Source organism: Chiloscyllium punctatum, chromosome 45 (assembly GCF_047496795.1).
Source record: "Chiloscyllium punctatum isolate Juve2018m chromosome 45, sChiPun1.3, whole genome shotgun sequence".
Classification (NCBI taxonomy): Eukaryota; Metazoa; Chordata; class Chondrichthyes; order Orectolobiformes; family Hemiscylliidae; genus Chiloscyllium; species Chiloscyllium punctatum.
In genome coordinates, this window is record NC_092783.1 from 58,823,403 (window position 1) to 58,849,776 (window position 26,374).

A 26,374-nucleotide genomic window follows, 5' to 3' on the forward strand; every position below is an offset into this window, starting at 1 on the left:
AACTTCTGCTGAAAGCTAAATTAAAGATCCAGGTGCTGTGGGTGAGAGCTTGACCACACCCACTCAGGCAGCTTCTACTGTTCCAACTTTTAAAAAATTACACATTGTTTCACAAGTTGTTTAACTTCTCATAGACTACTGGGCACCTGTCCCCTCAATCTCTCAGTAAAAGAAACTGGGACAGCCATTGTAAAGTCATAGCATCATCACACTGGGCTAAGAGAATCCAAGAGCGAGCAGTTTCACTGGAGACAACTGATGAACTTTGAGCTGTAACATAAGCAGAGACACCATTTGCAAAAGACTCAGGAGCAGATGAGTAACAGGCCAAGAGGGGTGATGGGGAAAGGTAATTTTACGCCATATTGCTCTGTCTCAAAGAATGATGAGAGCACATTCAAAATATCTATTTTCCTTTTGAAAATTTAGTTAATTATTTCAAAGATGACAACACAGAAGGAACCCATTTGCCCTATGAAGTTATGGAAATCTTAGCAAGGCAAGGGGAAACAAGCAAGGCAATGGTTGTTCTTCACATGTGGATGATGCTGGCAAGGTTAATGGTTATTGTCCACCCTCGATTGTCCTTGAGAAAGGAGTGGTGGGCACAGGGACACCCACACTGCTGTAGGGGTGTCAGGCTTTTGACCCAGTGACAGTGGAAGAACGGTGATGGATTCTAATTCAGGGTGATGAGACTGATGAGAAAAGCTCATTCAAACAACAAGCATAGGTCTGATGTGACAATATTATTAAAGACGGCCCATTAAAGGATAGCTGTTTTCTGATTGGAGATGACATCACACATCTATAGAGCAGAGGGGATCTTGAACGGAGCCTCTTGCCTCAGAGGTACCCCTTAAAGTTTAATATGCTAGAGGTAATAGGGTGCAGCTGGTGCTCCTGACAGCATAACATGAACAGCTTTATTATGCCCTTGATAGGGTCTGCACATGAATTGAACAATTGAAAACATGGGCAGTTTAATGGTGGTGGTTCACAGGTGAAAGTTACTGATGATTTGGTGGTGGGAAAAGCCATTCGGTCGAGTGGCATTGCTTCTGCAAGAGGTAGGCACTGCAGAGTGTGGAGAACCTTATTTCACCCTCCGATTCGGGCAGCACGGTGGCTCAACAGTTAGCACTGCTGACTCTCGGTGCCAGGGACCCAGGTTATTCCACTTTTGGGTGACTTTGTGGAGTTGGCATGTTCTCCTCATGTCTGCGTGGGTAATAGAAATCATAGAATCCATGGCACGGTGGCACAGTGGTTAGCACTGTTGCTGCACAGCGCCAGAGACCCGGGTTCAATTCCTGCCTCAGGTGACTGACTGTGTGGAGTTTGCATATTCTCCCCGTGTCTGCGTGGGTTTCCTCCGGGTGCTCCGGTTTCCTCCCACATTCCAAAAATGTGCAGGTTAGGTGAATTGGCCATGCTAAATTGCCCGTAGTGTTAGGTGAAGGGGTAAACATAGGGGAATGTGTCTGGGTGGGCTGCGCTTCGGTGGGTTGGTGTGGACTTGCTGGGCCAAAGGGCCTGTTTCCACACTGTAAGTAATCTAATCTAAATCCCTACAGTGTGGAAAATGTCATTAGGCCCAACACAGACTCTCCGAAGAGTATCCCAACCCAGACCAATTCTCCTAGCCTATTACTTCACATTTACCCCCAACTAATGCACCTAACCTACACATCCTTGAACACTATGGATAATTTAGCATGGCCAATTCACCTAACCTACACATCTTTAGATTGTGGGATGAAACTGGAGCACCCAGAGTAAACCCGCGCAGACACGGGGAGAATGTGCAAACTCCACACAGACAGTTGCCCGAGGCTGAACTCAAACCTGGGTCCCTGGCGCTGAGGCAGCAGTGCTAACCACTGAGCCACCCGTGCCACCTCCCACAGCCTAAAGGTGTGCCGGTTAGGTGGATTGGCCATGAAAATGCAGGAACAGGGTAGGGGGTGTAGGTCTGGGTGGAATGCTCTTCAGAGGATTGGTGTGAACAAGATGGGCTGAATGGCCTACTTCTACAAAGTAGAGATTCAATGAAATGTGTTTTGATTTAATTCTCTTCCTCCCTTTTCTTCAGCTTTGGTATCATTGCACACCTGCGTCAGGTTTTGCAAGTAATTTATTAATTGGGAAGGTGTGTGATTTAGCAGTGGGTAAAGGGATAAAGTTAATGATGGAGTAAAGCCATTTACTAGTGTGTACAAGCATCGCTGGATATTAAAAGAAAAACATTTTTCAGGAAGTGGGGGCCACATTTTTGGGGATGGGTGACAGGGAGCACCTTATTTCCCCCTCCAACTCGTTTGAACTTAGTTCCTTCCCACTTTCCCTCCCACCCCATAATAGCTTTGTTGTTGCTGCTGCCCTGCCTTTGTGGGTCTTGCTTGAATATTAAAGCAGTTAATATCAACTTGGTTTCTCTCTCCAAAGACATTGCCAAACCTGTTGAGTTTCTCCAGTGCTTTATCTATATTAGGTTCAGATTTCCAGCATCTGCAGAATGTTCCCATTGTTCAGGAGTGTTCTGACCCAACTCTGAAGCAGATGGGATTTGAGCCTAGTCCTTCTGGCTCAGAGGTAGGGATATTACCACAGCACCACAAGACTCTAGTATTTTGCTTTTATGTGAGTCCTTGATCATTGTTGTTTTACGTGGTCACTCAGGTGATATGGTGATGTTTAAGACAATGTCCAGGGCGTTTATTTTCAGAGGTGGACACCCTGGATCTGGAATGCATTATCTCCCACTTCAGCACTATTTTGATTTAGTCGCTCCCTCCATTCCTACTTGACCTTTATTTGGTTGTTGTTGCATTGACCTGGGGGCAATCAGGCTGATGGGTCATCCAAAAGAAGGCTGGTTTTTCAGGAGGTGGGCACTGCGGGGGCTGGAGTGCACTATCCTCATAGGAAGGATGATCCTGATGACCAGGGAGTCCAGAACAAAGAGTCACAGTCTAATGATACAGGGTGAGCCATTTAGGACTGAACACAAGAACACATTATAGTCCAAAAACAAGGCCCTTCAGCCCTCCATGTCTGTGCTAACCATGATGTCATTCGAAACTAAACCCATTTACCTGCATGTGGTCTATATCCCTCTATACCCTGTCTGAGAGAGATTTCTTCACCCAGAGAGCGGTGAGTATGTGGAGTCTCTGCCACATAAAATGGTTGAGGCTAAAGCATTGAACGTTTTAACGAAGGTGTTAGTTATGATTCTTAGACGTAAAGGGATTAAAGGATTTAGAAAGAAAGTGGATAGAGAGGACTGAGGTGGATGGTCAGCTATGATCATATTGAATGACAGAACAGACTTAAAGGGCCAAATGGCATACTTCTGCTCCTATTTTCTATGTTTCTAACTCTCCCCTCCAACACTAATTCAATTTTGTCTCTTTCCTTGTTCTCCCTCCCCTTCTTGATATCCTTGTTGTCACATTGTCCCTGGTGGGGAATTGTAATTGGGCCTTTGGTTAACTTGTGGGTTATTAAAATACTTTATAAAAAAATATAATTATCCCCAGTAGTGAAGGGGTGGAATAACTGCACAGAGACCGGTATCCCATCAAGTCAATCTTTACTTACACATGCACAGTAGGTGTACCCAGAACCAGTCCCCAGAGTGAGGAGCCTCTGGCCCTCCTGTTTATACCGGTCATCCAGGGCTTCCTGATCAGTCCAGGTTAACGGTCCCAATCAGGGATCTCAAACTTAACAAGATCCACAAATCAACCTCCAATCACTCCAAGGGGAAAGGCCAAACCAGTGTCAGTATCGAACTCAGAGATCTAAATAAAGAGACTTTGAGAGATAGGCTGACCCCTGGATAACTAGTAGTTCAATACAATGGAACAAATGGTCTCTTTCTGTGCTGTAAGATTCTGTGATGCTACAAAATAAGATCTTCACTCAGCCAAGGCTGCAATGCACAGCGAGCTCTCGGATGTTAGTTTTTGTGGGTTTTATGTATGGGTGGTTGGAGACTGCATGTCAAACAAATTCTACTGTCCCTCCCTTTCCCTGCTCACTCCTCTACCTCCATCCCGGAGGCAGTACGTATCGCGGACTGGTGCCAAAGCAGTTTCACATGCAAATCCATGGAACGTTAGATAAAAGCAGATGGGACTTGCACAGACGTGCTTCAGTACAACCTGAGAGCAGCCTGAGGGGAGAGGGAGGGAAAACCTGTAGAGACAGGGCTCAGTTGCTGTGTGATAGTCTTGTTTGTGAGAGACAGACACGAGAGAGTTAGGCCAGTAGAGACAAGCCTTCACATTGATTACTGCCACCCCAACTGACTATACATTCTCTTTTTTTAGTTCCCTCTTCTAAGTAATCAGCTTGTGGAACACAACAGGAGAAAAGAGTAACTGGCCCACCAAGACAATCCATCGGTGATCTCCCCATCTTCCCCCATAATTCTAGACCCACTCCGTCCACCAGCACTAGCAATCTCCCGAGTTGAAATGAAACAAAGAGTAAAATAAATATTATCGAATCTTAGAGCGAGAAGGAGGCCATTTGACCCATTGTGTCTCTACCAGCTTTTGAAAGAACTATCTGATTAGTCCGATTTTCCCTACCCTTTCCCTGTTGCCTAAAATCATTTCCTTTTCAAGGATGTATGCAATTCTCTTTTCAAAAGTAAGACTGAAACCAACATGCACTTCACCATCGGTGACTGCGTCTTCAGCTTCTAAAGCTCTGAAATTTCCTCCCTAAACCTCTCTGCCTCTGTCCCCACCTTCAAAATGTTCCTTAAAACACAACTCTTTGACTAAATTAACTTGTCCCAATATTTCCCCATGGGCATCATTGTCAAAATGAACTTTATGCATTGCCTTGTGTTGCTTTTCAATGTTAATAAGTTGCTCTTGAACTTGTTGTATAGGGGTTTGGTTACACCGAACATTGGTATTAAAATATTCTTGCCATGAAGAGAGAGTGAAATGAAGGTTAATCAAACTTGTTCCCAAGATGGTGCAGCTGTCTTTGAAAACAGATTGGGCAAAATGGGCTTGTATTCTTTAGAGTTTCAAAGAATCAGGGGTGATTTAATTAAGTCTCACAAAATACTTAAAAGGGGTAGTCAGGGTAGAATGCAGGTAAGAGGTTTCACCTGGCTGACCAGTCCAGAATTGGTTGCCCAATATAAAAACAAAGGAATTGTCATTTAGATCACAGGCACAAAGAGTCATACATCACGGAAGCAGACTCTTCGCCCATGCTGACTAGGTTTCCGAAACTGAACTCGTCCCAATTGCCTGCATGTAGCCCAAATCCCTCTAAGAGTCTCCTTGAGAGAGTCATGGACATAGCCCAGTCAATCACACAAACCAGCCCTCCATCCATTGACTCCATCTACACTTCCTGCTGCTTCAGGAAAGCAACCAACATCATCCAAGACCCCTCCCACCCCAGTTTACTCTCCTCCACCCTCTTCAAACAGACAGAAGATATAAAAGTTTAAATAAGTGTACGAACAGTTTCAAGAACAACTTCTTCCCCGCTATTATCAGACTTTGAACAGAACCTCTCAAATATTAATGTTGATCTCTCTCTCTCTCTCTGCACCTTCTCTGCAGCCGTTATATTGTATTCTGCACTCCGTTCTGTTACCCTGATGCACTTTGTGTACTTTGATCTGCCTATAGAGTACACAAAACAACACTTTTCACTGTATCTCAGTACATGTGACAAAAATAATTTAAACTCAAAATGAGCAGAGTTTATTTTTATTAGAGGGTTGAGAAACTTTGGAATCCTGTCCTACAGAGTGTTGTGGAAACTCTGTCTTTGAATATGTTTAGGATTGAGATTGATAGATTTCTGATTATCAGTGGTGCACACAGTTCTGGGAATTGGGTAGGTAAAAGCCATTGAAATGTTCGGTCAACCATTATCATATTAAATGACAGGGCTATCTTGATGGATTAAATAGCCTACACCTGTTCCCACTTTGCTGGGCTCTTTCCACTGTTCATGCAGGTTATTCCATATCACAACAACCTAGCAATATAAGAGTAGGCCATTCAGCCCCTCGAGCCTGTTCTGCCATTCAATGAGTCCATGGCTGATCTGTGACCTAACTCTATATACCTGCCTTTGGTCCATATCCCTTAATACATTTGCTTAACAAAACATTATCTGTCTCCGATTTGACATTAACAACTGATCCAGCATCCTGTGTCAATTGTGGAAGAAAGTTCCAAGTATCTACCACCCTTTGTATTTAGAAATACTTCCTAACATCTCTCCTGAATTTTTTTAGATTAGATTAGATTCCCCTACAGTGTGGAAACAGGCCCTTCGGCCCAACAAGTCCACACCGACCCTTCGAAGAGTAACCCACCCAGACACATCTCCCTCTGACTAATGTAGTTAACACTATGGGCAATTTAGAATGGCCATTTCATCTGACCTGCACATCTTTGGACTGACCTGCACATCTTTGGACATCGTCTGCACATCTTTGGACATCGTCTAGCCCTGATTTTTAGACTAAGATCCTTAGTTCTAGAATCACCAACCAGTATAGCTTCTCTTTATCTACTCAGCCTTTTCCTGCCAATATCTTGAAAACTTCAATCAGATCCCCCTTTAACCTTCTAAATTCTAGAGAAAAACAGGCCTAATTTGATAATCTCTCCTCAACCTAACTCTTGAAGTCCAGGTATCATTCTTGTGGGCCTATAATGTACTCCTTCCAAGGCCAGTATATCCTTGTTAAAGTGTTGTGTCCAGATCTGATCATAGTACACCAAGTGACTACCAGGTCCACGCCCCCCCCCCCCCCCCCAAACAACCCACCCTCCTGTCCTGGCACCCTCCCCTGCCACCGCAGGAATTGCAAAACCTGCACCCACACCTCTTCCCTCACCTCCATCCAAGACCCCAAAGGAGCCTTCCACGTCCAAAGTTTCACCTGCATATCCACCAATATCATTTATTGTATCTGTTGCTCCCAATGCGGTCTCCTCTACATTGGGGAGACTGGATGCCTCCTAGCAGAGCGCTTTAGGGAACATCTCCAGGACACCCGCACCAATCAACCATACCGCCCTGTGGCCCAACATTTTAACTCCCCCTCCCACTCAGCCGAGGACATGGAGGTCCTGGGCCTCCTTCATCGCCGCTCCCTCACCACCCGAAGCCTGGAAGAAGAATGCCTCATCTTCTGCCTCGAACACTTCAACTCCAGGGCATTAATGTGGACTTCACCAGTTTCCTCATTTCCCCTCCCCCCACCTTACCCCAGTTCCAACCTTCCAGCTCAGCACTGTCCTCATGACCTGTCCTACCTGCCAATCTCCATTCTCACCTATCCGCTTCACCCTCCTCTCTGACCTATCACCTCCATCCCCACCCCATCCACTTATTGTACTCTTTGCTAACTTCCCCCACCCTTCTCTCTGGCCCATCACCTCCATCCCCATCCCCATTCACCTACTGTACTCTATGCTATTTTCTCCCCACCCCCACCCCTCTCTCATTTATCTCTCCACTCTGCAGGCACCCTGTCTCTATTCCTGATGAAGGGCTTTTAACGAAACGTTGATTTTCCTGCTCCTCGGATGCTGCCTGACCTGCTGTACTTTTCCAGCACCACTCTGATCTAAACTCTAGTTTCCAGCATCTGCAGTCCTCACTTTTGCCGAGTACTCCAAGTGGGGTCTAACCAGGATTTGTATATCTGCAGCATCACTTCTGCATCTCTGCACTCCACTCCTCTAGATATAAAGGGCAGCATTCCACTAGTTTTCTTGATTATTTCCTGCACCTGTTTGTAACATTTTAAATATCTCTGTACCTGACCCCCAGTTCTCTTTGAAAAGTTATTGCATTTAACTTTGTACCATATGGCAAATACCCTGATCTATCCTTTATCAGTCCAAAATAAATGATCTCACACTTGCCTACATTGAAATCCATTTACCACAGTTTTGCCCATTCATTTAGTCTATTAATATCCCTTTGTAATTTTATGCTGTCATCTAGGTGCCTGTACTGCCGCCTAACTTCATGTCATCTGCAATTTGAGTAAAGAGGAACCTCGATTATGTGACATTCGATTATCCGAAATTTGGATTATCCAACAAGATCGCAAGGTCCCGAAGCTCAGTTAAACGATGTTATCCAAAATTCGATTAACCAAATGAAATACTCCCCGGCCGTGTCCTTTGGATAATTGAGGGTCTGCATATGACTTTCGATGCCGTTATCCAAGTCGCTAAGTAATGATGTGAATAACTGAAGCCCTAACAACAGAACCTTGTGGGACACCACTGGACAAAAGTGGCTACTTTGGGTACCTGCCCATTGTCCCTATTTTTTGTCACCTGCCACTCAAACAATTTCCCAGCCAGGTCAGTAATGTGCCTCAATTCTATGGGCTTCCATCTTAGTTAACAGTCCCTTATGTGGGGCTTTATCAACTGCCCAGTCAAACTAAGAAAATGTCAGAAATTCATGCCCATTACACTTTCCCCTCCTAGGTTCCACACTAACTGTGAGACCTGAGCAAATGAACCACTCATCTGTAAACACAGGCATCTTTGCCAGTAAAGTCTGACTGAGATCCTGGGAAGAAGAGTAAATTCCATCAGCATGAACTGCATCAGACAAAATATAAGAAGATTGAAACATGGGTTTGAATACAGAAGCAATATTTGGCATAATGCCAAGCTTTGACTTTTAAGGTTGTTGGAGTGGGGTGAAGTATAATTTGACTTCAGCTTTTGCAAAGGAATATGTTAGGCTGCTCAGAAGTGAAATGAATCTTTACATCCATCTGATGACAATGCACGAGATAGAATAAGAGTTCAAGAAGTCTGGGAAAGGAGAAATATTTTCAGGCCAGAAATAAGCCATTCAGCCCAACAATCCCAGTGTCTGTGCTCTGCATTAGCCTCTTCCCATCCACCTTCGTCTAACCCCATCAACTAATCCTGTGGGGAAACACTGGTCATAATTATAATGATCAAATTGCAAACATTCCAAATTTTTGTCAGACTAAGTAATGGCTTGCTTTCATTTGTTAAATAGTGCCTCTCGAGTTGTCAGTTTTAATTTTTTCAGCGTATTTATTCAGGGGACATGTGTCACTGGCAAGGTCAACATTCGTTGGCAATCTATAAATGCCCTTGAGAAAGTGGTGCCAAGATGCTTTCTTGAACTTGAATCCCTGCCACAGTGCTGTTAGGGAGGGAGTTGGGTGGTTTACAGGGAAAAAGAAGCAAAGTCCTGTGGACTGGAAATCTCAAATAAACACAGAATGCTAGAGAAACTCAGCAGGTCTAGCAGCCTCTGTGAGGAGAGAAATTAGGTTACTGTTGAGTTCAGTATAACTTGTTTTTCATAAATTCTGAGAGAGGGGTCAGGGAGTTAGATGGGGTCTGGTGTGAGAGAGGGTGCGGAGTTGGATGGAGTATGGTGTGGGTGAGAGGGTGGGGATTTGGATGGGATACACTGTGAGAGGGTGGGGAATTGGATGGTGTACACTGTGTGTGAGAGGGTGGGGAGTTGGATGGGGTACGGTGTGAGTGAGAGGGTGGGGAGGTGAATGGGGTACGGTGTGGGTATAAGGGTGGGGAGTTGGATGGGATACAGTTAGTGTATGAAGCTGAGGAGTTGGATAGGGCACAGTGTGTCCGAGAGGTTGGAGAATTGGATGGGGCACAATGTCCTCACTTCTGCCTAGTTGGATAGGGTACAGTGAGGGTGGGGAGTTGAATGGGGTACAGTGTGTGTGAGGGTGTGGAGTTGGATGGGGTACAGTGTGAGAGAGGCTTGGGAGTTGGATAGGGTATGGTGTGTGTGAAAGGGTGGGGAGTTGGAAACATTACAGTGTCTCCCTAGACTTGGTCTACAGTGAGTATCTTGGGACTGAGTGATGAGGTTGGTCATTCTTTGGTGATCCTGAGGCAACGGCCTGTCAAAATTCAAATATCAGTTTCCTTGCTTTTTAAAATAGATTAAAATCCAGTAAATTATGAAAGCGCTTGAAATAAATACATCACCACATTGTCAATTTTAGAATACAGCATTTTCTGCAGAACCTTGCCATCAATGCTATTCACTCCCTGCCTTCAACAGTCAGTATGAGGTTTTATTGCCTTTAGCAAATAAATATTCCAATATCTAAACAGGACAATGATCAAGGAACAACTTGTTTCTACTTGTCGGTTTGTCTTGTGTTTCTGTTCTTTTTAAGATGATGCTACTAATTTTCTAGGTTACAATGTGGGAAGAGTTATCTAACGCAGGTGAAAGGTTTGGAACTTAGAGAAGTGAGAGAATGATGGTTTTCTTTTGGTCTGACTGACCCTGTAAAAGTTGAGAGTGTGTTGCTGGAAAATTACAGCAGGTTAGGCAATATCCGAGAAGCAGGAGAATTGATATATCGGGCAGGAGCCCTCCATTCCTGCTGTGCTTTTCCAGCAATACACTCTCAACTTTGATCTCCAGCATCTGCATACAACATAGAACATTACAGCGCAGTACAGGCCCTTCAGCCCTCGAATTTGCGCCGACCTGTCAGACCAATCTGAAGCCTATCTAACCTACACTATTCCATGTAAGTCCATATGCCTGTCCAATGACGACTTAAATGTACTTAAACTTGGCGAATCTACTACCGTTACAGGCAAAGCATTCCATACCCTTACTACTCTCTGAGCAGACCTCACTGTGTTCTCCTTGGTCCTGTAAAAGGCTGGAGATAGAGTTATCTAATGGGGTCAAGATTCAGGTTAACCATGATTTCATTTAATAATCAAACATCTGTCAAATGTACACTCTCCACCATCTAGAAGTTACCACCTCCTGAGTTCCCCTCCAAATTATACATCAACCCGTTTTGGAGATTTATTGGCTGTTCCTTCATTGCCACTGGGTAAGACTCCTATCTAACAGCATTGTAGGAGGACCTATATCGCAATGCCTTTAGCCTTTAATTAGACCCTAGTGTCCCTTCTCTTTAATTACATCTCACTACGCCTTCTCTAGGGCAACTAAGAATTTGGAATAAATGGCAGCTAGCCAATGATGTTACTTTGCTCTTTTGTAGATATAGACATTATTGACAAGGTCAGCAGATGCTGCCCATCCCTGTTTGAAACCAAATGGCTAGATTAGCAATTTTAGACCATCAAAGTTAAATGTAGGCCAGACCGGGTAAGGATGGCTGGTCTCCTCCCTTTAAGGACATTAGTAAACCAGATGGTTTGTTTTTTTAAAAAACAATAAGTAATGATAAGTCTTCAGGCCATCGTTACTGAGCCGAGCTTTCAATTCCAGATTTTAGGTTTTGAAATCAAACAATATTAGCTGCTTTGTGGGATTTGAATCTGCATTCTTTCAGTTCCTGATTTACCCCAAATTCTGATATTATGTCACTATCTCCCCTGTCCATGTTCTGTACATGATTAAAAAGCAAATTAGACTCGACATGGTGATTGCCTTACACCTATTCATTATATTTCCATGTATATCTTTCCCCTCCAAGACAATATGAAATATTTTAGGAGAGTCTATCACAAATTGAGTCAAATTTGACAATGGAAGTATAATTACTGATCTAAGTTTAGAAAACATGATAACTTATTTAAGCACAGACTCCTATAACTAGCAGTATGATAAGTGAGTTTCCATAGAAATGTTGGGTGAGTGATAGGCTTGTCAATTGAAAGATGGTACCTCCAACAGTTCAGTATTCCCTTCGTTCGGCACTGTATGTTCAGCCTACATTTTGTGTTCAGGTATCTGCAGTGGGAGTTGAGCCCACATACTTCTTTGTATTGAAATAATGACAGCATTTCCAAAGCACTTGGTTGCCTAAATAAAACACTTTAGAATGTACCAAGGTCAGAAGAAATGCGACAAAATACGAATCATTTTGCCATTCTGGATTAGACACAAATGCACTTCAATTAGACACAGCTCACATTAAAAGGTTGATTCCAGTGGCAAGATAAAGCAATCAGAAAATCTAAGAATGAGAGATAGAAATAGAAAAGCACATGTTCAGAGTCTGAGAAAGCAATTATCTGTGGAATTCACTACCCCAGGGTGCAGTGGATGCTGGTACATTGAGTAAACTTAAGGAGGACACAGACAGATTTTAAATAGTAACGGGTTGAAGGGATATGGAGGACAGGCAGGAGAGTGGAGCTAGGCCGAGATGAGATCAGCTATGATCATATCAAGCGGTGGAAAAGACTAGAGGGGCTGAACAGCCTACTCCTGCTCCTACTTTTTATGTACTTATGTGGACACAGACTAACTGGAAGAAGCACAAACCCAGGCCCACACAGATACGAATGATGTAAGAAGCCCACACACTAACATATAGTGACAGATGCTGATAGAGAAGCACTCAAACATGGATAGAGAGAGAGAGAGAACTGCACAATTAGAGATCCACAGAGATAGACAGTAACTGTGTGTGTGTCAGAGAGACAGAGAGAGAGAGAGAGAGAGAGCAAAAGAGATATGGCATTCAGGTAGAGACATACATCTAAGTAAACTGTTGGGATATGCACATTGGGATATATACAAAAATAGTGAATTATATTTATGTACGATGTGGAGGTGCTGGTGTTGGACTGAGTTGGGCAAAGTCAGAAGTCACATGACACCAAGTTATAGTCCAACAGGTTTATTTGAAATCACCAGCTTTCAGAAAATAGAGAGGGATATTGGAAATGAAAGATCAGTCAGACAGGGATACCCAGACTGGTACTTTAATATTAGCTTAAAAATTTTAAATGGTTACCACACCTGCCACTCTTGTTAGCGAATGTTCATGTAAGCAGATTTATTTGTGCAGCTGTACTTGCTATTTATATACATTACCTACCATTGCTGAGCAGAATGCTATTCAATATTTTCCAGGAAATGACATTCATTTGGAACATCCCTGTTGTTTATGAAGTGAGGCCAAGAAGCGGCAGTGTGTATTTTATTGTTCAGCTCTGGTTTCTGACCCCTGTAACCAGCTGGAATTGGAACAGGGTAGAATAAATTCAAAAAAAGGAGAGCTCAGCATTTTGGGCTGGTGCTTGCCAACCGTGAGAATCAATCTCGTGGATACTGCTGTGAGTAAAACCAAGGAGAAGATTGTAGGGACATTACAACTAGATGGTGCTATTTTTTTCAATTTGCTTTGAACAATTCTGTTTAGATTATACAAGATATTGGAATTGGTGGGAACAAAGACTGTTTGATTCACCATCAAGAGTAATTCAGACCACTTCCTAGTTGATCTAGATTGGCACGTAAACTATGAGGATGGGCCTATTAGGTGACTGATAGTGGGAACATGTGGGGACCATGTGAGAACACTCCCAGCAACGGATTTGATTTTTTAAAAAGTTAGATTTAAAGAAGAAGAGAAAGATGGCAATGTGGAAACCTTTATTGAAGTGAGTGACAGATACAGATCAGGACACCAGATCTCTTGTGACCTCTTGAGAAGGCAAATAATGTAACACATCAAATAAAAGATGGTGCTTCCAACAGTTCAGCGCTCCCTCAGCGCAGCACTGTAGGGTCAGCCAAGATTTTGTGTTCCAGTAACTCAGTGCCAATTTCCAGAGCCTAGGACAGCTGAAAGTAAGTGGTCAGACAACTAAAATCTGAGATGGGTGAGAGCCCTGAATTGGAAGGGTTTTGGGATGTTGGAGGGTTGCAGGGTTGGGAGAGGTCACACACAGTAAAGGTGGAGCAAAGCTATTAATATGCATGACCTATTGTTGCTGAACAGAATGCAATTCAATATTTTCCAGGAGTTTGAAAAGAAAGATGAGAATTATCAAATTCAGGCATTGCCAAATTGGGAGCCAATGAATGTCTGTAAGCACTGAAAAGTCAAGTCATCAGAAGCTTGGAGTGAGTTAGGATAGGGGCGGCAGAATTTTGGATGAGCTCATGTTTCTGCATTGTAAAGCTGGCCAGAGTGAGTATCACTGTAGCCCAGGTTAGAAGTAACAAAAGTATGCATGAGGGTTTTAATAGAGTCCTCTGCCAAATGGCCCACACAAGATTACAACATATATACACAGAGAAAAGAATGAAGGCAAAGAGTACTAGATTTGAGTGAATCCTTCCCTTCCCATCTATGAACAGGATTTGGCACAGCAACATATGTGAAGGCAATCAATGCCAGATGTAGATAACTTTCCAGATTGTGTGGTGAACTGTACCTTCCTTAGTCTCAGAGGGCAGCCAACTGGGAATCATAGTAATCTGAAGGAATGAAATGCAGTCATAAATTTCCAAACTCTCCCTGAAATGACTTTATCCGTTGAGAAGACCGGAGATGATTTGAAATGATATTCCACTGACAGGATGCAGAAACCCTCATCATTGAGTACAGGCCTGGATTCAATTAAAAGCAATATTTTTCTAACTTCACTCCACAAAGACATATGGGTCTGGAAAGTCCCAGATACAGTGCCATTTCCGTATTCGATGCTGTCCAATAGAAATTATTGGCGAGCCATATGCACTAATTTTAGCAGAAACTGTTGCACACAATACAAGTAAATGTACTTCCCATGTGTATATTTACTGAATTTCCCACATGTATGTTTACTGAATAAACATTTATCACCATTCAGAATCCAAGGAAGTAAAACTTTCACAATGAAAATGCTCTCACACCCTAACAGTCATCCAAACTTTTTATACTAACAAATGGACAAATAGGTAAAAATTTATGTGTTTTTAAAAATATATCTATTAGTCAGAAATTCAATTAAGTACATCTTGATCCCCAATTTGCCACCTGTGGCTTTTTGTTTATTCATTCAGGGGATGTGGGTGTCACTGTCTGGACCAGCATTTATTGCCCGTCTCTATTTGCCCTTGTAAAGGTGGTCGTGGGCTGCCTTTTTGAATGGCTGCAGTCCACTTGCTATGAACACTCACAGTGCTTTTAGCAATGGAATGCCAGGATTTCGGCCCAGCGACACTGAAGGAATGCATTTCCAAACGCTTGGAGGGGAATTTGCAAGGGACGGTATTCCCAAATACCTGCTGCCCTTATCCTTCTGGATGGAAGTGGTTGTGGGTTTGGAACGCTCTGTCTAAGGAGAGTTGGAAAATTTCTGCACTGCATCTTGTAGATAGTAAACACTGCTGTTACTAAGCGAAAAGAGTGAAGGGAGTGGGTGCTTGTGGATATGGTACCAATCAAAAGGGTTGCTTTGCTTCTTGAGTGTTGCTGGAGCTGCACAAATTTATTAGTTAACTGGAAAACATTGTAGGGTTGGAATAAGGATGCAATTAACACGAATTTCTTTCTTTATTCACTTGTGGAATTAGTGTATCATTTATTGCTCTAATTGCCCTTAAGAAAGTGATGGTGAGCTGCCTCCTTGAACTGCTGCAGTCCAATTAGCCTCAGAACACGAGGATCTTTTTTTAAAAATTCATATTAAGGATGTAGGCCTTAGTTGTTTAGCTCTGTGGGCCATTCAGTGTTGATGTGGGACTGTAAGGAAAATGTGATGACTGCAGACGCTGGAGATCAGAGTCAAAGAGTGTGGCACTGGAAAAGCACAGCAGGTCAGGCAGCATTCGAAGAGCAGGAGAATCGACATTTCGGGCACAAGCCCTTCATCAGGTTTGGGGTGAGGTGGGGATGTGGGGCAGTATAGGCAAGACAGGGTTAAGAAATAGTAATTCCTTGCTAACATACAACAATAATGCAGTTGGAATTTAATGACAATCTAAGAATTTTGTGGTTACCTTGCCTGATAGAACAGCAAGCTGCAATCATAAAACTGTCCTGCCCTTAAAGTGTTTAAAGTCTCCAGGGTGTTTCACAGGAGGCATTACCCGACTGCATTTGACACTGAGCCACATGTGATGATGACAGGTGACCGATAGATTGGTCAAGAAGTAAATCTTCAGCTGAGTCTGAAAATGAGCAAAGTGTTATGGAGGAAATCCAAAGACGTAGGTCTGAAGTAATGATCACTCATCAAGAGTAACCAAAGGAGTGCTAAAGAAAAATTTGAATTTGAAGAGCACAGAAATTACAGAGTTGTTAAAGATTATGAAGATAGAGAGGAGTATTACACATATTCTTCCATCTTTTTAAATTTCAATGATATTAATCTGTTGTCAAACTGCCAGTAGTAGGACTTAAACCACGATTTATCTACACCATTGTCCACCTTCATTGATTCAGTGGCATAACAGGTGACTTGACTGATAACTTTGCCACAAAGCTTTGAACCTATTGAAGGAAGAAGGGAAAGAAAGCTCTCAAAATAAGTTATCAATATCTGTGTTTGTGCGGCTTATCTATAAGAGTCTAAGGTGTAGTCGAATGTGATCACCCAACCATCACAACATCATTGCACAAATGCTTTATGTTTGAGATAGGAGTTGGTTTGTTACTTGCGGCTCACAGTTTGATCTAAGCATAGGTTGTTGGAAAGCCTTTTTTTTGATGTACAGGAGGTACAACTTTTTTTTGATGTACAGGAGGTAGTGGTGTAGTGCAGTATCTGAATGAAACATTCAAATCCAATCCAGGAACTCAAGTACATAATTCAACCTAAAATGTCAGTACTGCACTGAAGGAGACCTGCGCTGTCAGAGGTGCCTGTTTTTGCATGAGACTACAGTCCTACATCTCTTCTCAAATGAATGTAGAATTAGTCCTGCCACAATTTTGGCATGGTGGCTCAGTGGTTAGCACTGCTGCCTTACAGTGGCAGGGACTCAGATTCGATTCCAGCCTCGGGCGACTGTCTGTGTGGGGTCTGCACATTTTCTCTGTGTCTGCATGGGTTTCCTCTGGGTGTTCCAATTTCCTCTCACAATCCAAAGATATGCAAGTTAGGTGAATTGGCCCTGCTAAATTGCCCATTGTGTTAGGTGCATTTGTCACAGGGAAATGGGTCTGGGTGGGTTACTCTTTGGAGGGTCAGTGTGGGCTTAATGGGCCGAAGGGCCTGTTTCGACACTAGGGAATCTAATCTAATCTAAAACAAATCAGGGAAACAATCAATGTGTAGACTAATATTTATCATCCAAACTGAATTTCAAAAAATGGTATTTATCGCATTGTTCTTTATGAGAGCTTTCTGTGCATGAATTTCTTTTGAGTTTCCTATATTGCAAGTAACTGCCCTTTAAAAAAGTACCTTAAATTGGTTGTGGAGCACCTTGCAAATCCTAATGTTGCAAAAAGTGCTATATAAATGAAAGTCTTTCTTATCTTGGCTGATGGGTGATCTTATCGTAGTTTATAAAATCATGAGGGGTATGGATAGGATAACTAGATAAGATCTTTTCCCTTGGGTGGGGGAGTCCAGAACTAGAGGGCATAGGTTTAGGGTGAGATGGGAAAGACATAAAAGGGACTTAAGGGGCAACTTTTTCGTGCAGAGGATGATAAGTGTATGGAATGAGCTGCCAGAGGATGTGGTGGAGGCTGGTACAATTGCAACATTTAAAAGGCATCTACGAATAGGAAGGGTTTAGAGGGATATGGGCCGGGTGCTGGCAAAATGGACTTGATTAGGTTAGGATGTCTGGTTGGCATGGACAAGTTGGACTGAAGGGTCTGTTTCCGTGCTGTACATCTCTATGACTATGACTCTATATCTTAAATGTCACATTGCGACATCTAGGTCGAATCTCTGACTCGTCACATGACCATTTCCAAACCTCAGCCCTGACAAGGGGTACACAGTCAAATGGCAATTCCTTGGTGTATGTTTATATTCCAGCTACAATAGCAACACATTCTATTCAGCCCCTCCATAGAATCCCTACAGTGTGGAAATAGGCCCTTCGGCCCAATATGTCCACACCGACCCTTCCAGACCCATTCCCCTACCCTATTATCATATATTGACCGCTGACTGATGGACCTAACCTACATGTCCCTAAGCACTATTAACATGGCCAATTCACCGAATCTGCACGTTGTAGGAGGAAACCGAAGCACCCAGAGGAAACCCACGCAGACACGGAGAGAATATGCAAACTCCACACAGACAGTCGCCCGAGGTTGGAATCGAACCCAGGTCCCTGGAGCTGTGAGACAGCAGTGCTAATGACTGAGCCACCATGCTGCCCTCTTAGAGCATTCAATTAAACTATTACTTAATTTGCTCATATGATGTGAATGTAGTTTGAAAGAGTATAGCCAGCATTGATTGCCCATCCAGAACTGAGAAGGTGATGGTGAGCAGCCTTCATGAACTGGTCCAGTCGATATGTTGTCAATACCCCCTTGGTACTTTTAAGAAAGCTGTTCCTCGATTTTGATTCAATGACAGTTGAAGGAACAGTGGTGTAGTTCCCATTAAAATTTATCAGACTGATTTGCATTTCAATTCCATTTGCCCATCAGGTTTCCAGCTTCTTTCATAACTGACAAAATCCAATAATTTTCAGTTTTGGAATTTTCGATCACCGCACATCACCACCTCCCCCTCCCCTCCACCCACCCCAGTTGCATCAGTATCTTTTTGAAGGAAAAAGTTCCAGTTGTGTCTTCTCCAACATATGAACAAGTGCTTCCTAAAAGCAACCTGGAATGGCCTGATTTTAAGGTAATGATCCCATGGTCCCAAAAATATCCCCCAAAGGTCATGCGCACAAACACAGAAACACACACACTTACCATAAAATAAAGCAAGGAATTCGATCATTCTTCACATTAAGCCTGCTCTGCCATTCCATCATGGCTAATATATTTCTCAACCCCATTCTCCTGCCTTCTTGTTGTAGCTTTTGATCCCTTTACTAATTAAGAGCCTATCTATCTCTATCTTAAAGACTTGGCCTCCACTATCTTCTGCAATGCTGAATTTCAGAGATTCACAGCTCCTGGCTGAAGAAATTCTTCCTTATCTCATTTCTAAAGGGACATGACTTCACTGTGATGTTAGTCCTTGGGTCATAATCCCTCCTACTATTGGAAACATCTTCTCCACGTCCACTCTATCCAAGCCTTTCAGTATTCTGTAAGTTTCAATCAGATCCCCCCTATCTTTCTAAACCCCATCCAAGGCCAGCACCTCCTTCCTTTGATATGGGGCACAAAACTGCTCCCAATATTCCAAATAGGATCTGATCAGAGCCTTATCCAGCCTCAGCAGTACATCTCTGCTCTCATATTGTAGCCTCTCAAAACAAGTGCTAACACTGGGTCTGTTGGAAATGCTGAACCTATGGCTGTGGGTTAACTTCAAGAGAATCCTGACCTCGGACTCCTAAGTCCCATTGGATTTCAAATTTCTGAAGCTTTTCCTTGCCTCTATTCCTCCAACCAGAGTGCATAATCTACTCACTCCCCTAGCCTGGCCCAGTCCTTCTGCAGCCTCCCTGCTTCCCTCCTCTGCGGGTTGTGCTCATGAGCTCTCTAACCCAGGGAGTTATGAAGCCTCAAATGTTAATATCAGTCGTGATCATGAACTGACAATGGCCAGGTTCCTCGGAATGTACCTCCTCCAAAATCATTCCCTTTGCACCCTGGGCAATGGGGATGAACTTCAATCTTTCCAATTCCAGAACAAATTGCCAGCAAACATTTGAATAAAAATGCAGGCTGATGTCAAACATATGGAAAGCTTTGCTTTTAAAACAAAATAAAGGTTATGTTTAATTTAAACAATATTTAAACTAATTTAATCCTGCCTAAGGCAAGATTGACCCAGTGCCATAGAGTCAGTCATAAAGTTGTATAACATGGAGACAGATCCTTCAGTCCAACTCATCCATGCCGACCAGATATCCTAATTAATCTCATCCCATTTGCCAGCATTTGGCTCAAATCCCTCTAAACATTTCCTATTCATATACCCATCCAGATGCCTTTTAGTGTTGGAATTCTACCAGCCTCCACCACTTCCTCTGCCAGCTAATTCCATACACGCACCACCCTCTGCATGAAAAAGTTGCCAATTAGGTCCCTTTTAAAGTTTTCCCCTTTCACCTTAAACCTGTGCCCTCCTGTGGACTCCCCTACCCTGGATACAGATCTTGGCTACTTACCCTATTCAGGCCCCTCATGATTTTATAAACCTCTACAAGGTCACCCCTCAGGTGAATGGGTTGTGTAGATTGAGACAAGAGCAGGCCAAAAGCAGGTCATCCTGAAGGTTGTAGTAATGAATGCCCAACCTCTCAATTACAAACATTTGATTAAGTCTGCACAGCCGTCTGCAGTACAAATCCCAAATTACAGATTGCTGCTGCTGCTGTGTGTTTCTTTTATTGTTTTACACACAGATTATTCTCTTGATGTAATAGATGACTGTAGGGTTCTGAGTAATACATTAGTGTGGAATGTATCTTAACTTTCCCACTGCTTTAGGCAATGGAGTGAGAGGGGGAAATGGACATCTGAATGAAAATAGGATCAAGAAATAATAGGTTACGATCAACACACACAACTTATGCACAAATCAGTCAGGAACTTGTAGCAAGAAAAAGATATCCTGTGAAACGCTAACCACCACAAATTATTGGTTAATTTGCACTGCTACACCATCCGCTGCATGTAAATAGCATCTCACTCGACCTCCCTGTGAGTTTCTTCAAGTTGTTGCATGCGAACATTAATTACCCGTCAAACGCACCAGAATTTCAGTCTAGTAATTAAAAACACAGGTCCCCTTTTAATAATGTGATAATTGTTAATTACCATCAGCCAAACTCTCCTGCCCAGAAAGAGAATGATTGTAAGTGTGGAGATTCACTCCCCAAGGATTTGAACTTTATGGGGAGATTTTCAAAATGACCAATTTCAAAAGTAATTTTTCTTGGTTTTCTTTACTGTTTCTTTTTTCCTCTCTCTCTTAATCCAATCATTTCTCCCTCCCCCTCTATTTTATTTCATGTAACTGACTTGTCAGGAATTCTTCTTGTTCTCAGTCTGACCTCTCTATTTCTCAATTTTTGATTTCAGTTTTCAATAAAGGAGACCGACTTTGGTATTGATGGGTTAACAGTCCCATGGCTTTCACCACACTATTGTATTCTCACACTTTCAACAAATATTTGGAGAATACTTTTTACAGAGTAAACGTAACCAGCCAAGGTTACCCAGGCACAATGTGAGATACCCCCGTTTGAGTAAAATCAAGGCCATGATTCAGCGTCAGTAATGGCTCAGTGGGTCGCGCTCTTGCCTTGAATCAAGACATCACTCCCGAGACCTTGAACATAAAACTTATGCCAGCAAAGGAGGAGTGCTACACAGAGAGAAGCTATCTTTCTGATGAAACCTTAAATCGTCTTTTCTGTAAAAGATCCCATACACTCTCTGAAGAAGAAGACTTATTCTGATCTATATTTATTCCATGACTGCCATCACTAACACATACTTTCCTGCGATTTTTAAGAAGATTTGTAGCTCAGGTTGAGGTTCAGGTTGTAAGTTTGCTCAATGAGCTGGAAGGCTTGTTTTCAGACGTTTCATCACCATGCTAGGTAACATCATCAGTGAGCCTCTGGTGTCCTGTCCTGCCTTCTATTTCTGTGTGTTGGTCTGTTACGGTAGGTGATATCATTTCTGGTTACTTTTCTCAGAGGATGGTAGATGTGGTCCAAATTGATGTGTTTATTGATGGAGTCCCAATTCTACCAATAAACACATCAATTTGGACCCCATCTACCACCCTCTGAGAAAAATAGCCGGAAATGATATTGCCCACCTTAACAGACCAAGACACATAAATAGAAAGCAGGACAGGACACCAGTGCTTTGCCAGAGGTTCACTGATGATGTTACCTAGCATGGTGATGAAACATCTGAAAACAAGCCTTGCTCAGCAAGGCTCAGAAAGCAAACTTACTGCCTGGACATACTTTCTGATTTTTGTGGATCCTTATTTCACATAAATTGATTGCCAAATTTCCTACATCATACTACGAAGACTATTAAACCATAAGAAACAGAAACAGGAGTAGGCCATTCAGCCCCTCAAGCCTGCTCCACCATTCAATTGGATCACAGCTGATCCGACGTTACTCACATCCACCTTCCTGCATTTTCCCCACTATCCTTGGATTCCCCAGACTAATCAAGAATCTAGCTTAAAATCAACGAGGTAAAAACAATGACTGCAGATGCTGGAAACCAGATTCTGGATTAGTGGTGCTGGAAGAGCACAGCGGTTCAGGCAGCATCCAAGGAGCTTCGAAATCGACGTTTCGGGCAAAAGCCCTTCATCAGGAATAAAGGCAGTGAGCCTGAAGCGTGGAGAGATAAGCTTGCCCATCCTTAAATATGCACAAGGAACACTCAGAAATGCTTCAATGATAGTAAAATGTTTTGCGATCTCCTGAGATTGTGAAAAGAGCAATATAAGTGCTTATTAAATTCTGGACCCCAGCAAGATCTTGGTAAAATGCCTATGGATCAGTATACTGCTGGTGCAGAACAAGGAGGACAGGTTACATAAACCTGAGATGTGCCTTATCATGATTAGAAACATGAAGGGTGATCTTATGGAGGCAGTTAATAATGTTCAAAGGGGTTGTTAGGATAGATGCAGATCAGGCAATTCCTCTTGTGGGGAATGCTGATTAATTATGCACAGTTGTCAAGCAGAACATGAGATGCCATTCTTCCAGCTTACAATGAGCTGCACTGCAGGAGGCCTGAGACAGCAATTCAGGAGTCAAATCAGAAAGGGTTTCACTCAAATGTGAGTGGTAATTTGGAACCATTCTCCACCAAGTGGCTGTTGAGGCTGGAGCTCAATTGAAATTCTCAAGCCCGAGATTGATTAGTGTGTACGACATGGGAATATTCAGAAGTACAGAGTGAAGGTGGGTGAATGGAGTTGAGTTACAGGTCAGCTAATGATCAAATTAAGGTATGCTTGAATGGCAGCTTTGTTTTCTTCATTCTTCCATGGGTATCATTGGCAAACCAAGCATTTGTCAGCCTTCGCTAGAACTGAGCAGCTTGGGAGGTCATCACAGAGGGCAGTTAGGAGTCAACAGTGGAGTCCCATGTAGGTAAAGGATGGCAGATTTCCTACCATTTATGAACCAAATACGTTGTTTAAACAATTGATTTTCATAGACACCATTACTAAGACTAATTACGAATTCTAGATTCAGTAATTGAGTTCAACTAGCCACCATGGTGAGACTTGAACCAGTGACCCAGATTTGCTTGCAATAGTAACCAGTGACAATACCATCACGTCACCATCTCCTTCCTGCTCCTACACATTTTTTGTCCATTACCCAATTTTCTATATTCTTCTTTTCTTGCAAGGAGAAACCTACTTGCACACAAATACATTTTTGTTTGTGATAATTAACACCCTTGAATTCCATTCCTCTGATATTTTAACTGGATCCATGAACTGTTTACAATAATGTATCCTTTAAGACAGAGGAACGTTAGACAGACAGGCGTGAGAATGACAGCTATTCGTGAGGCTCAATCAGATAACTAATCAGTTCAGAGTGGACTGCCTATTGCATTGACTAGCAGCATTGCCTACGACACCTGCAAACCTACCCACTCTCTAACGATAGCTCCGACTTCAGTGTAGCTGCTGTATAAATAACACAAGTTATTACTGTTAAAAATAATGACTATGTGGGAGTGATTACTGTGAAGATAATTCAGCCCCCAGCTTTGCTCTCACTGTTTTCTGACAAGCCTACTTTACTTCGTGGCCACACCATCATTCTCCATGTTATTATTCAGGAACACGTGCCTCCTCTGTGTTGTTGTACCTGGTGTAACCCCGGCTTGAATCCATTTTAACCCACTGGGGCACGAATGTGGCAACTGAGTTGAATATTACCACCACTGCGTTCACAGCAGGATTCCCACCCATGTGTGTGTTTTAAGCAGACTGGGTGACCGTTTTGTGGAACACTTACAGTCTGGCCTCTAAAATGACCCCAAGCTTCCAGCTGCCTGCCACTTTGACACATCACCGTGTTCCCTTGGCCAACATTTCTGTCTCAGGCCTCCTGCAGTGAAGCTCAGTGTAAACTGGAAGAACAGCATCTCATGTTCTGCTTGACAACTGTGCAGCCTTCATTTACCCACTCTGGGCCCTGTCCTGACATAGGTTGTTTTGAGCACAGCCACTCCATTACCAGCTTATCTTTCTCCCTGGCTTACTACCATCCCTCCCCTTGTCTGTCACTCTCTCTCTCTCTCTTTCCATCTTCACCTATCCACACAGTCCTCTCTGCCAACCTGTCTGCATCATCAGCAATGAACTACTTTCCTTCCCTACTGTCAGTTCTGATGAAGGGCTGGATTGGAAACTAACTCTGCTTTCTGTCCACTGATGCTGTCAGACCTGCTGAGTTTCTCCAGTAATTTCTGTGTGATTTTGTTTCAGATTTCCAGCATTGGCTATTTCTTTTCTTTTATTTCCTGGTCCCACATCTCCTTGTGCCACTGTCACATGGTCCTCTACAACCCTGCTGTGCTATGACCCAGTGCCTACCCCAGAGACATTCAGGAGGGGGAAGGTGATATGGCATCCAAAGCTGACACTTCAGTGCCGTACTGAGCGAGTATTGCCTTGCCTTCAGGATGAAGTGTTAAACCAGGGCACTACCTTCTTGCTCTGTCAGGTGAAGGTCTCCCTGGCCAACATTTCCCTCTCAATATCACAGAAACAGATTGGTTAGCCACGGCTACATTGCTAGTTGTGGGCGGGTGCAAGACTGACTTTGTAATTCTCGTACTGAAAAAGGTAAATTAATTGGCTGTGGGGTGCTTTGAAACACTTATTGGTGAAAGGCGCTATATAAATGCATGCCTGCTGGTGAGGGAGAAAGCAACACCCCGGAATTTTACCCTCCCTCCTGCTCTCCAACCCCACAGGCGCGCACACACTTCCCTGAGGATAATCGGTGCATCGTTGTTTGGATGTAATCCCGAGCCCAGTCAGGCAAACAGCCACAACTCCTAACCCAAATTCCTGATCAGTTTCTTTAAAGAGGGAAGCGATTCTCCTTCCGTGACGTTTGGGATTTGAAGAAAGAGATTCGTTGGGGGGGAGTGGGCAGGAAAAGAAATTTAAAAAAGGAAGCGATAAGATAAAGTGCTAGGCAAAATAATCGAAGGTGCAAGCCCCAGGCCTATACAAGGTCCAGTGAGTTTACATCAAGGGGAGAAACAATCTCGGAATTCAAATACAACTCGTCTGCTTAGGCAATTAGATGTAATCCCATTCCTAACCCCCAGCTACATCGTCAGTTTGGTTTTATATCATTTTTTGTCCGCTTGTTTTCTAGTAGTCATTTGCCAAACCCTTTTAATTAACTCCCCACTTCACCACATCGACAAGCTGGACTCGAATTCGCTACATCCGCTACATTGTAACACAGTGATTTTTTTTAAAAATTACAATTTTGTTACAAATTATCCGAGAACAAAAGGAAAGGAAACAATGTTGCAAAGATACAATAAAATGCAAACAGATACAAAGACACTCACCCCCCAACTCCAGCGAGCCAGGTCTCTCTCTCAGTGAATTCCGGGTTCGGCAGTTCCAGGGTGATCATGCTATTAATATTAAAACCGAACCAAAACAATCCTGTTTTTGACAATGGCAGAAATCCTTCTCCGGTCGTTTTACTGGGGGCTGGAGGGGAGAACTTCCCCCTGTAAAGCGGGAGCTGTTGGCCTCGGCTCTCCCTGCCGATCAGTTTCAGCTCTTGTCAATTTCCTTCGCCTCCACCTCCTTCCCGTGTTAATATCACGGTGTCTCTTGTCACTTTAGGGGGTCAGGGCTTTCTCCAACGGGAGGGCTTCTCCCTGTCAGCCTGTGTGTGTGTGTGTGTGTGTGTGTGTGTGGGGGGGGGGGGGGGGGGGAGATCAGAACCACCTCACGCCAGATTTTCTGTGCATTCCCCCCACCCCCTTACCACCACAACTCCCTTCACTCCACCTCTCCACCCTCAGGAGGCAACTGCTTAATCTCTGACAACTCTCCCTCTCCCCTTCGTTCATAGCCCTCTCCTTGTGTTGTTCCCCCTCTGTCGATTTCTGTGTTTGTCCCCACTCGCTTCCCCGCTCCTTCTTTCTCCTGATCGATTTCCTTTCGGTTCCTGGGAGCTGTCAGCTCAGCTGCGGATGTCCGCGGCGTCCTAGAGAGAGACACGTGGATTGGCGCAACGCAATGGAACAAGTTAGGAATTAACGAGCTGAAATATTTACCCTCACAGGCGTGATATTCCTCTAAACGAAGGCGTTAGACCTAGGCTTCGTCTAACTGGAAAAGGAGAAATCAAGAGTGACCCTATAAAGGCCTTTATGAAGATATTTGATTGAAGAGTTATTTTTAATCGTCACTTTTGCGTGTGGATGGTTGCGCGGTTTTTC

General features: G+C 43.3%; 1 protein-coding gene across 2 annotated transcripts in view; it reads right to left on the reverse strand.

Annotated features, from left to right (window-relative positions):
- elk4 (ETS transcription factor ELK4) overlaps positions 1-26,138 on the reverse strand; it is a 65,776-nt gene extending 39,638 nt beyond the window's left edge. For both annotated transcript variants that reach the window (XR_011955474.1, XM_072563878.1), the window contains exon 1: positions 25,487-26,138. The gene's annotated coding sequence lies outside the window, so the exon portion shown is untranslated. The remainder of the gene's footprint in view (positions 1-25,486) is intronic.
- Positions 26,139-26,374: the final 236 nt, after the last annotated feature.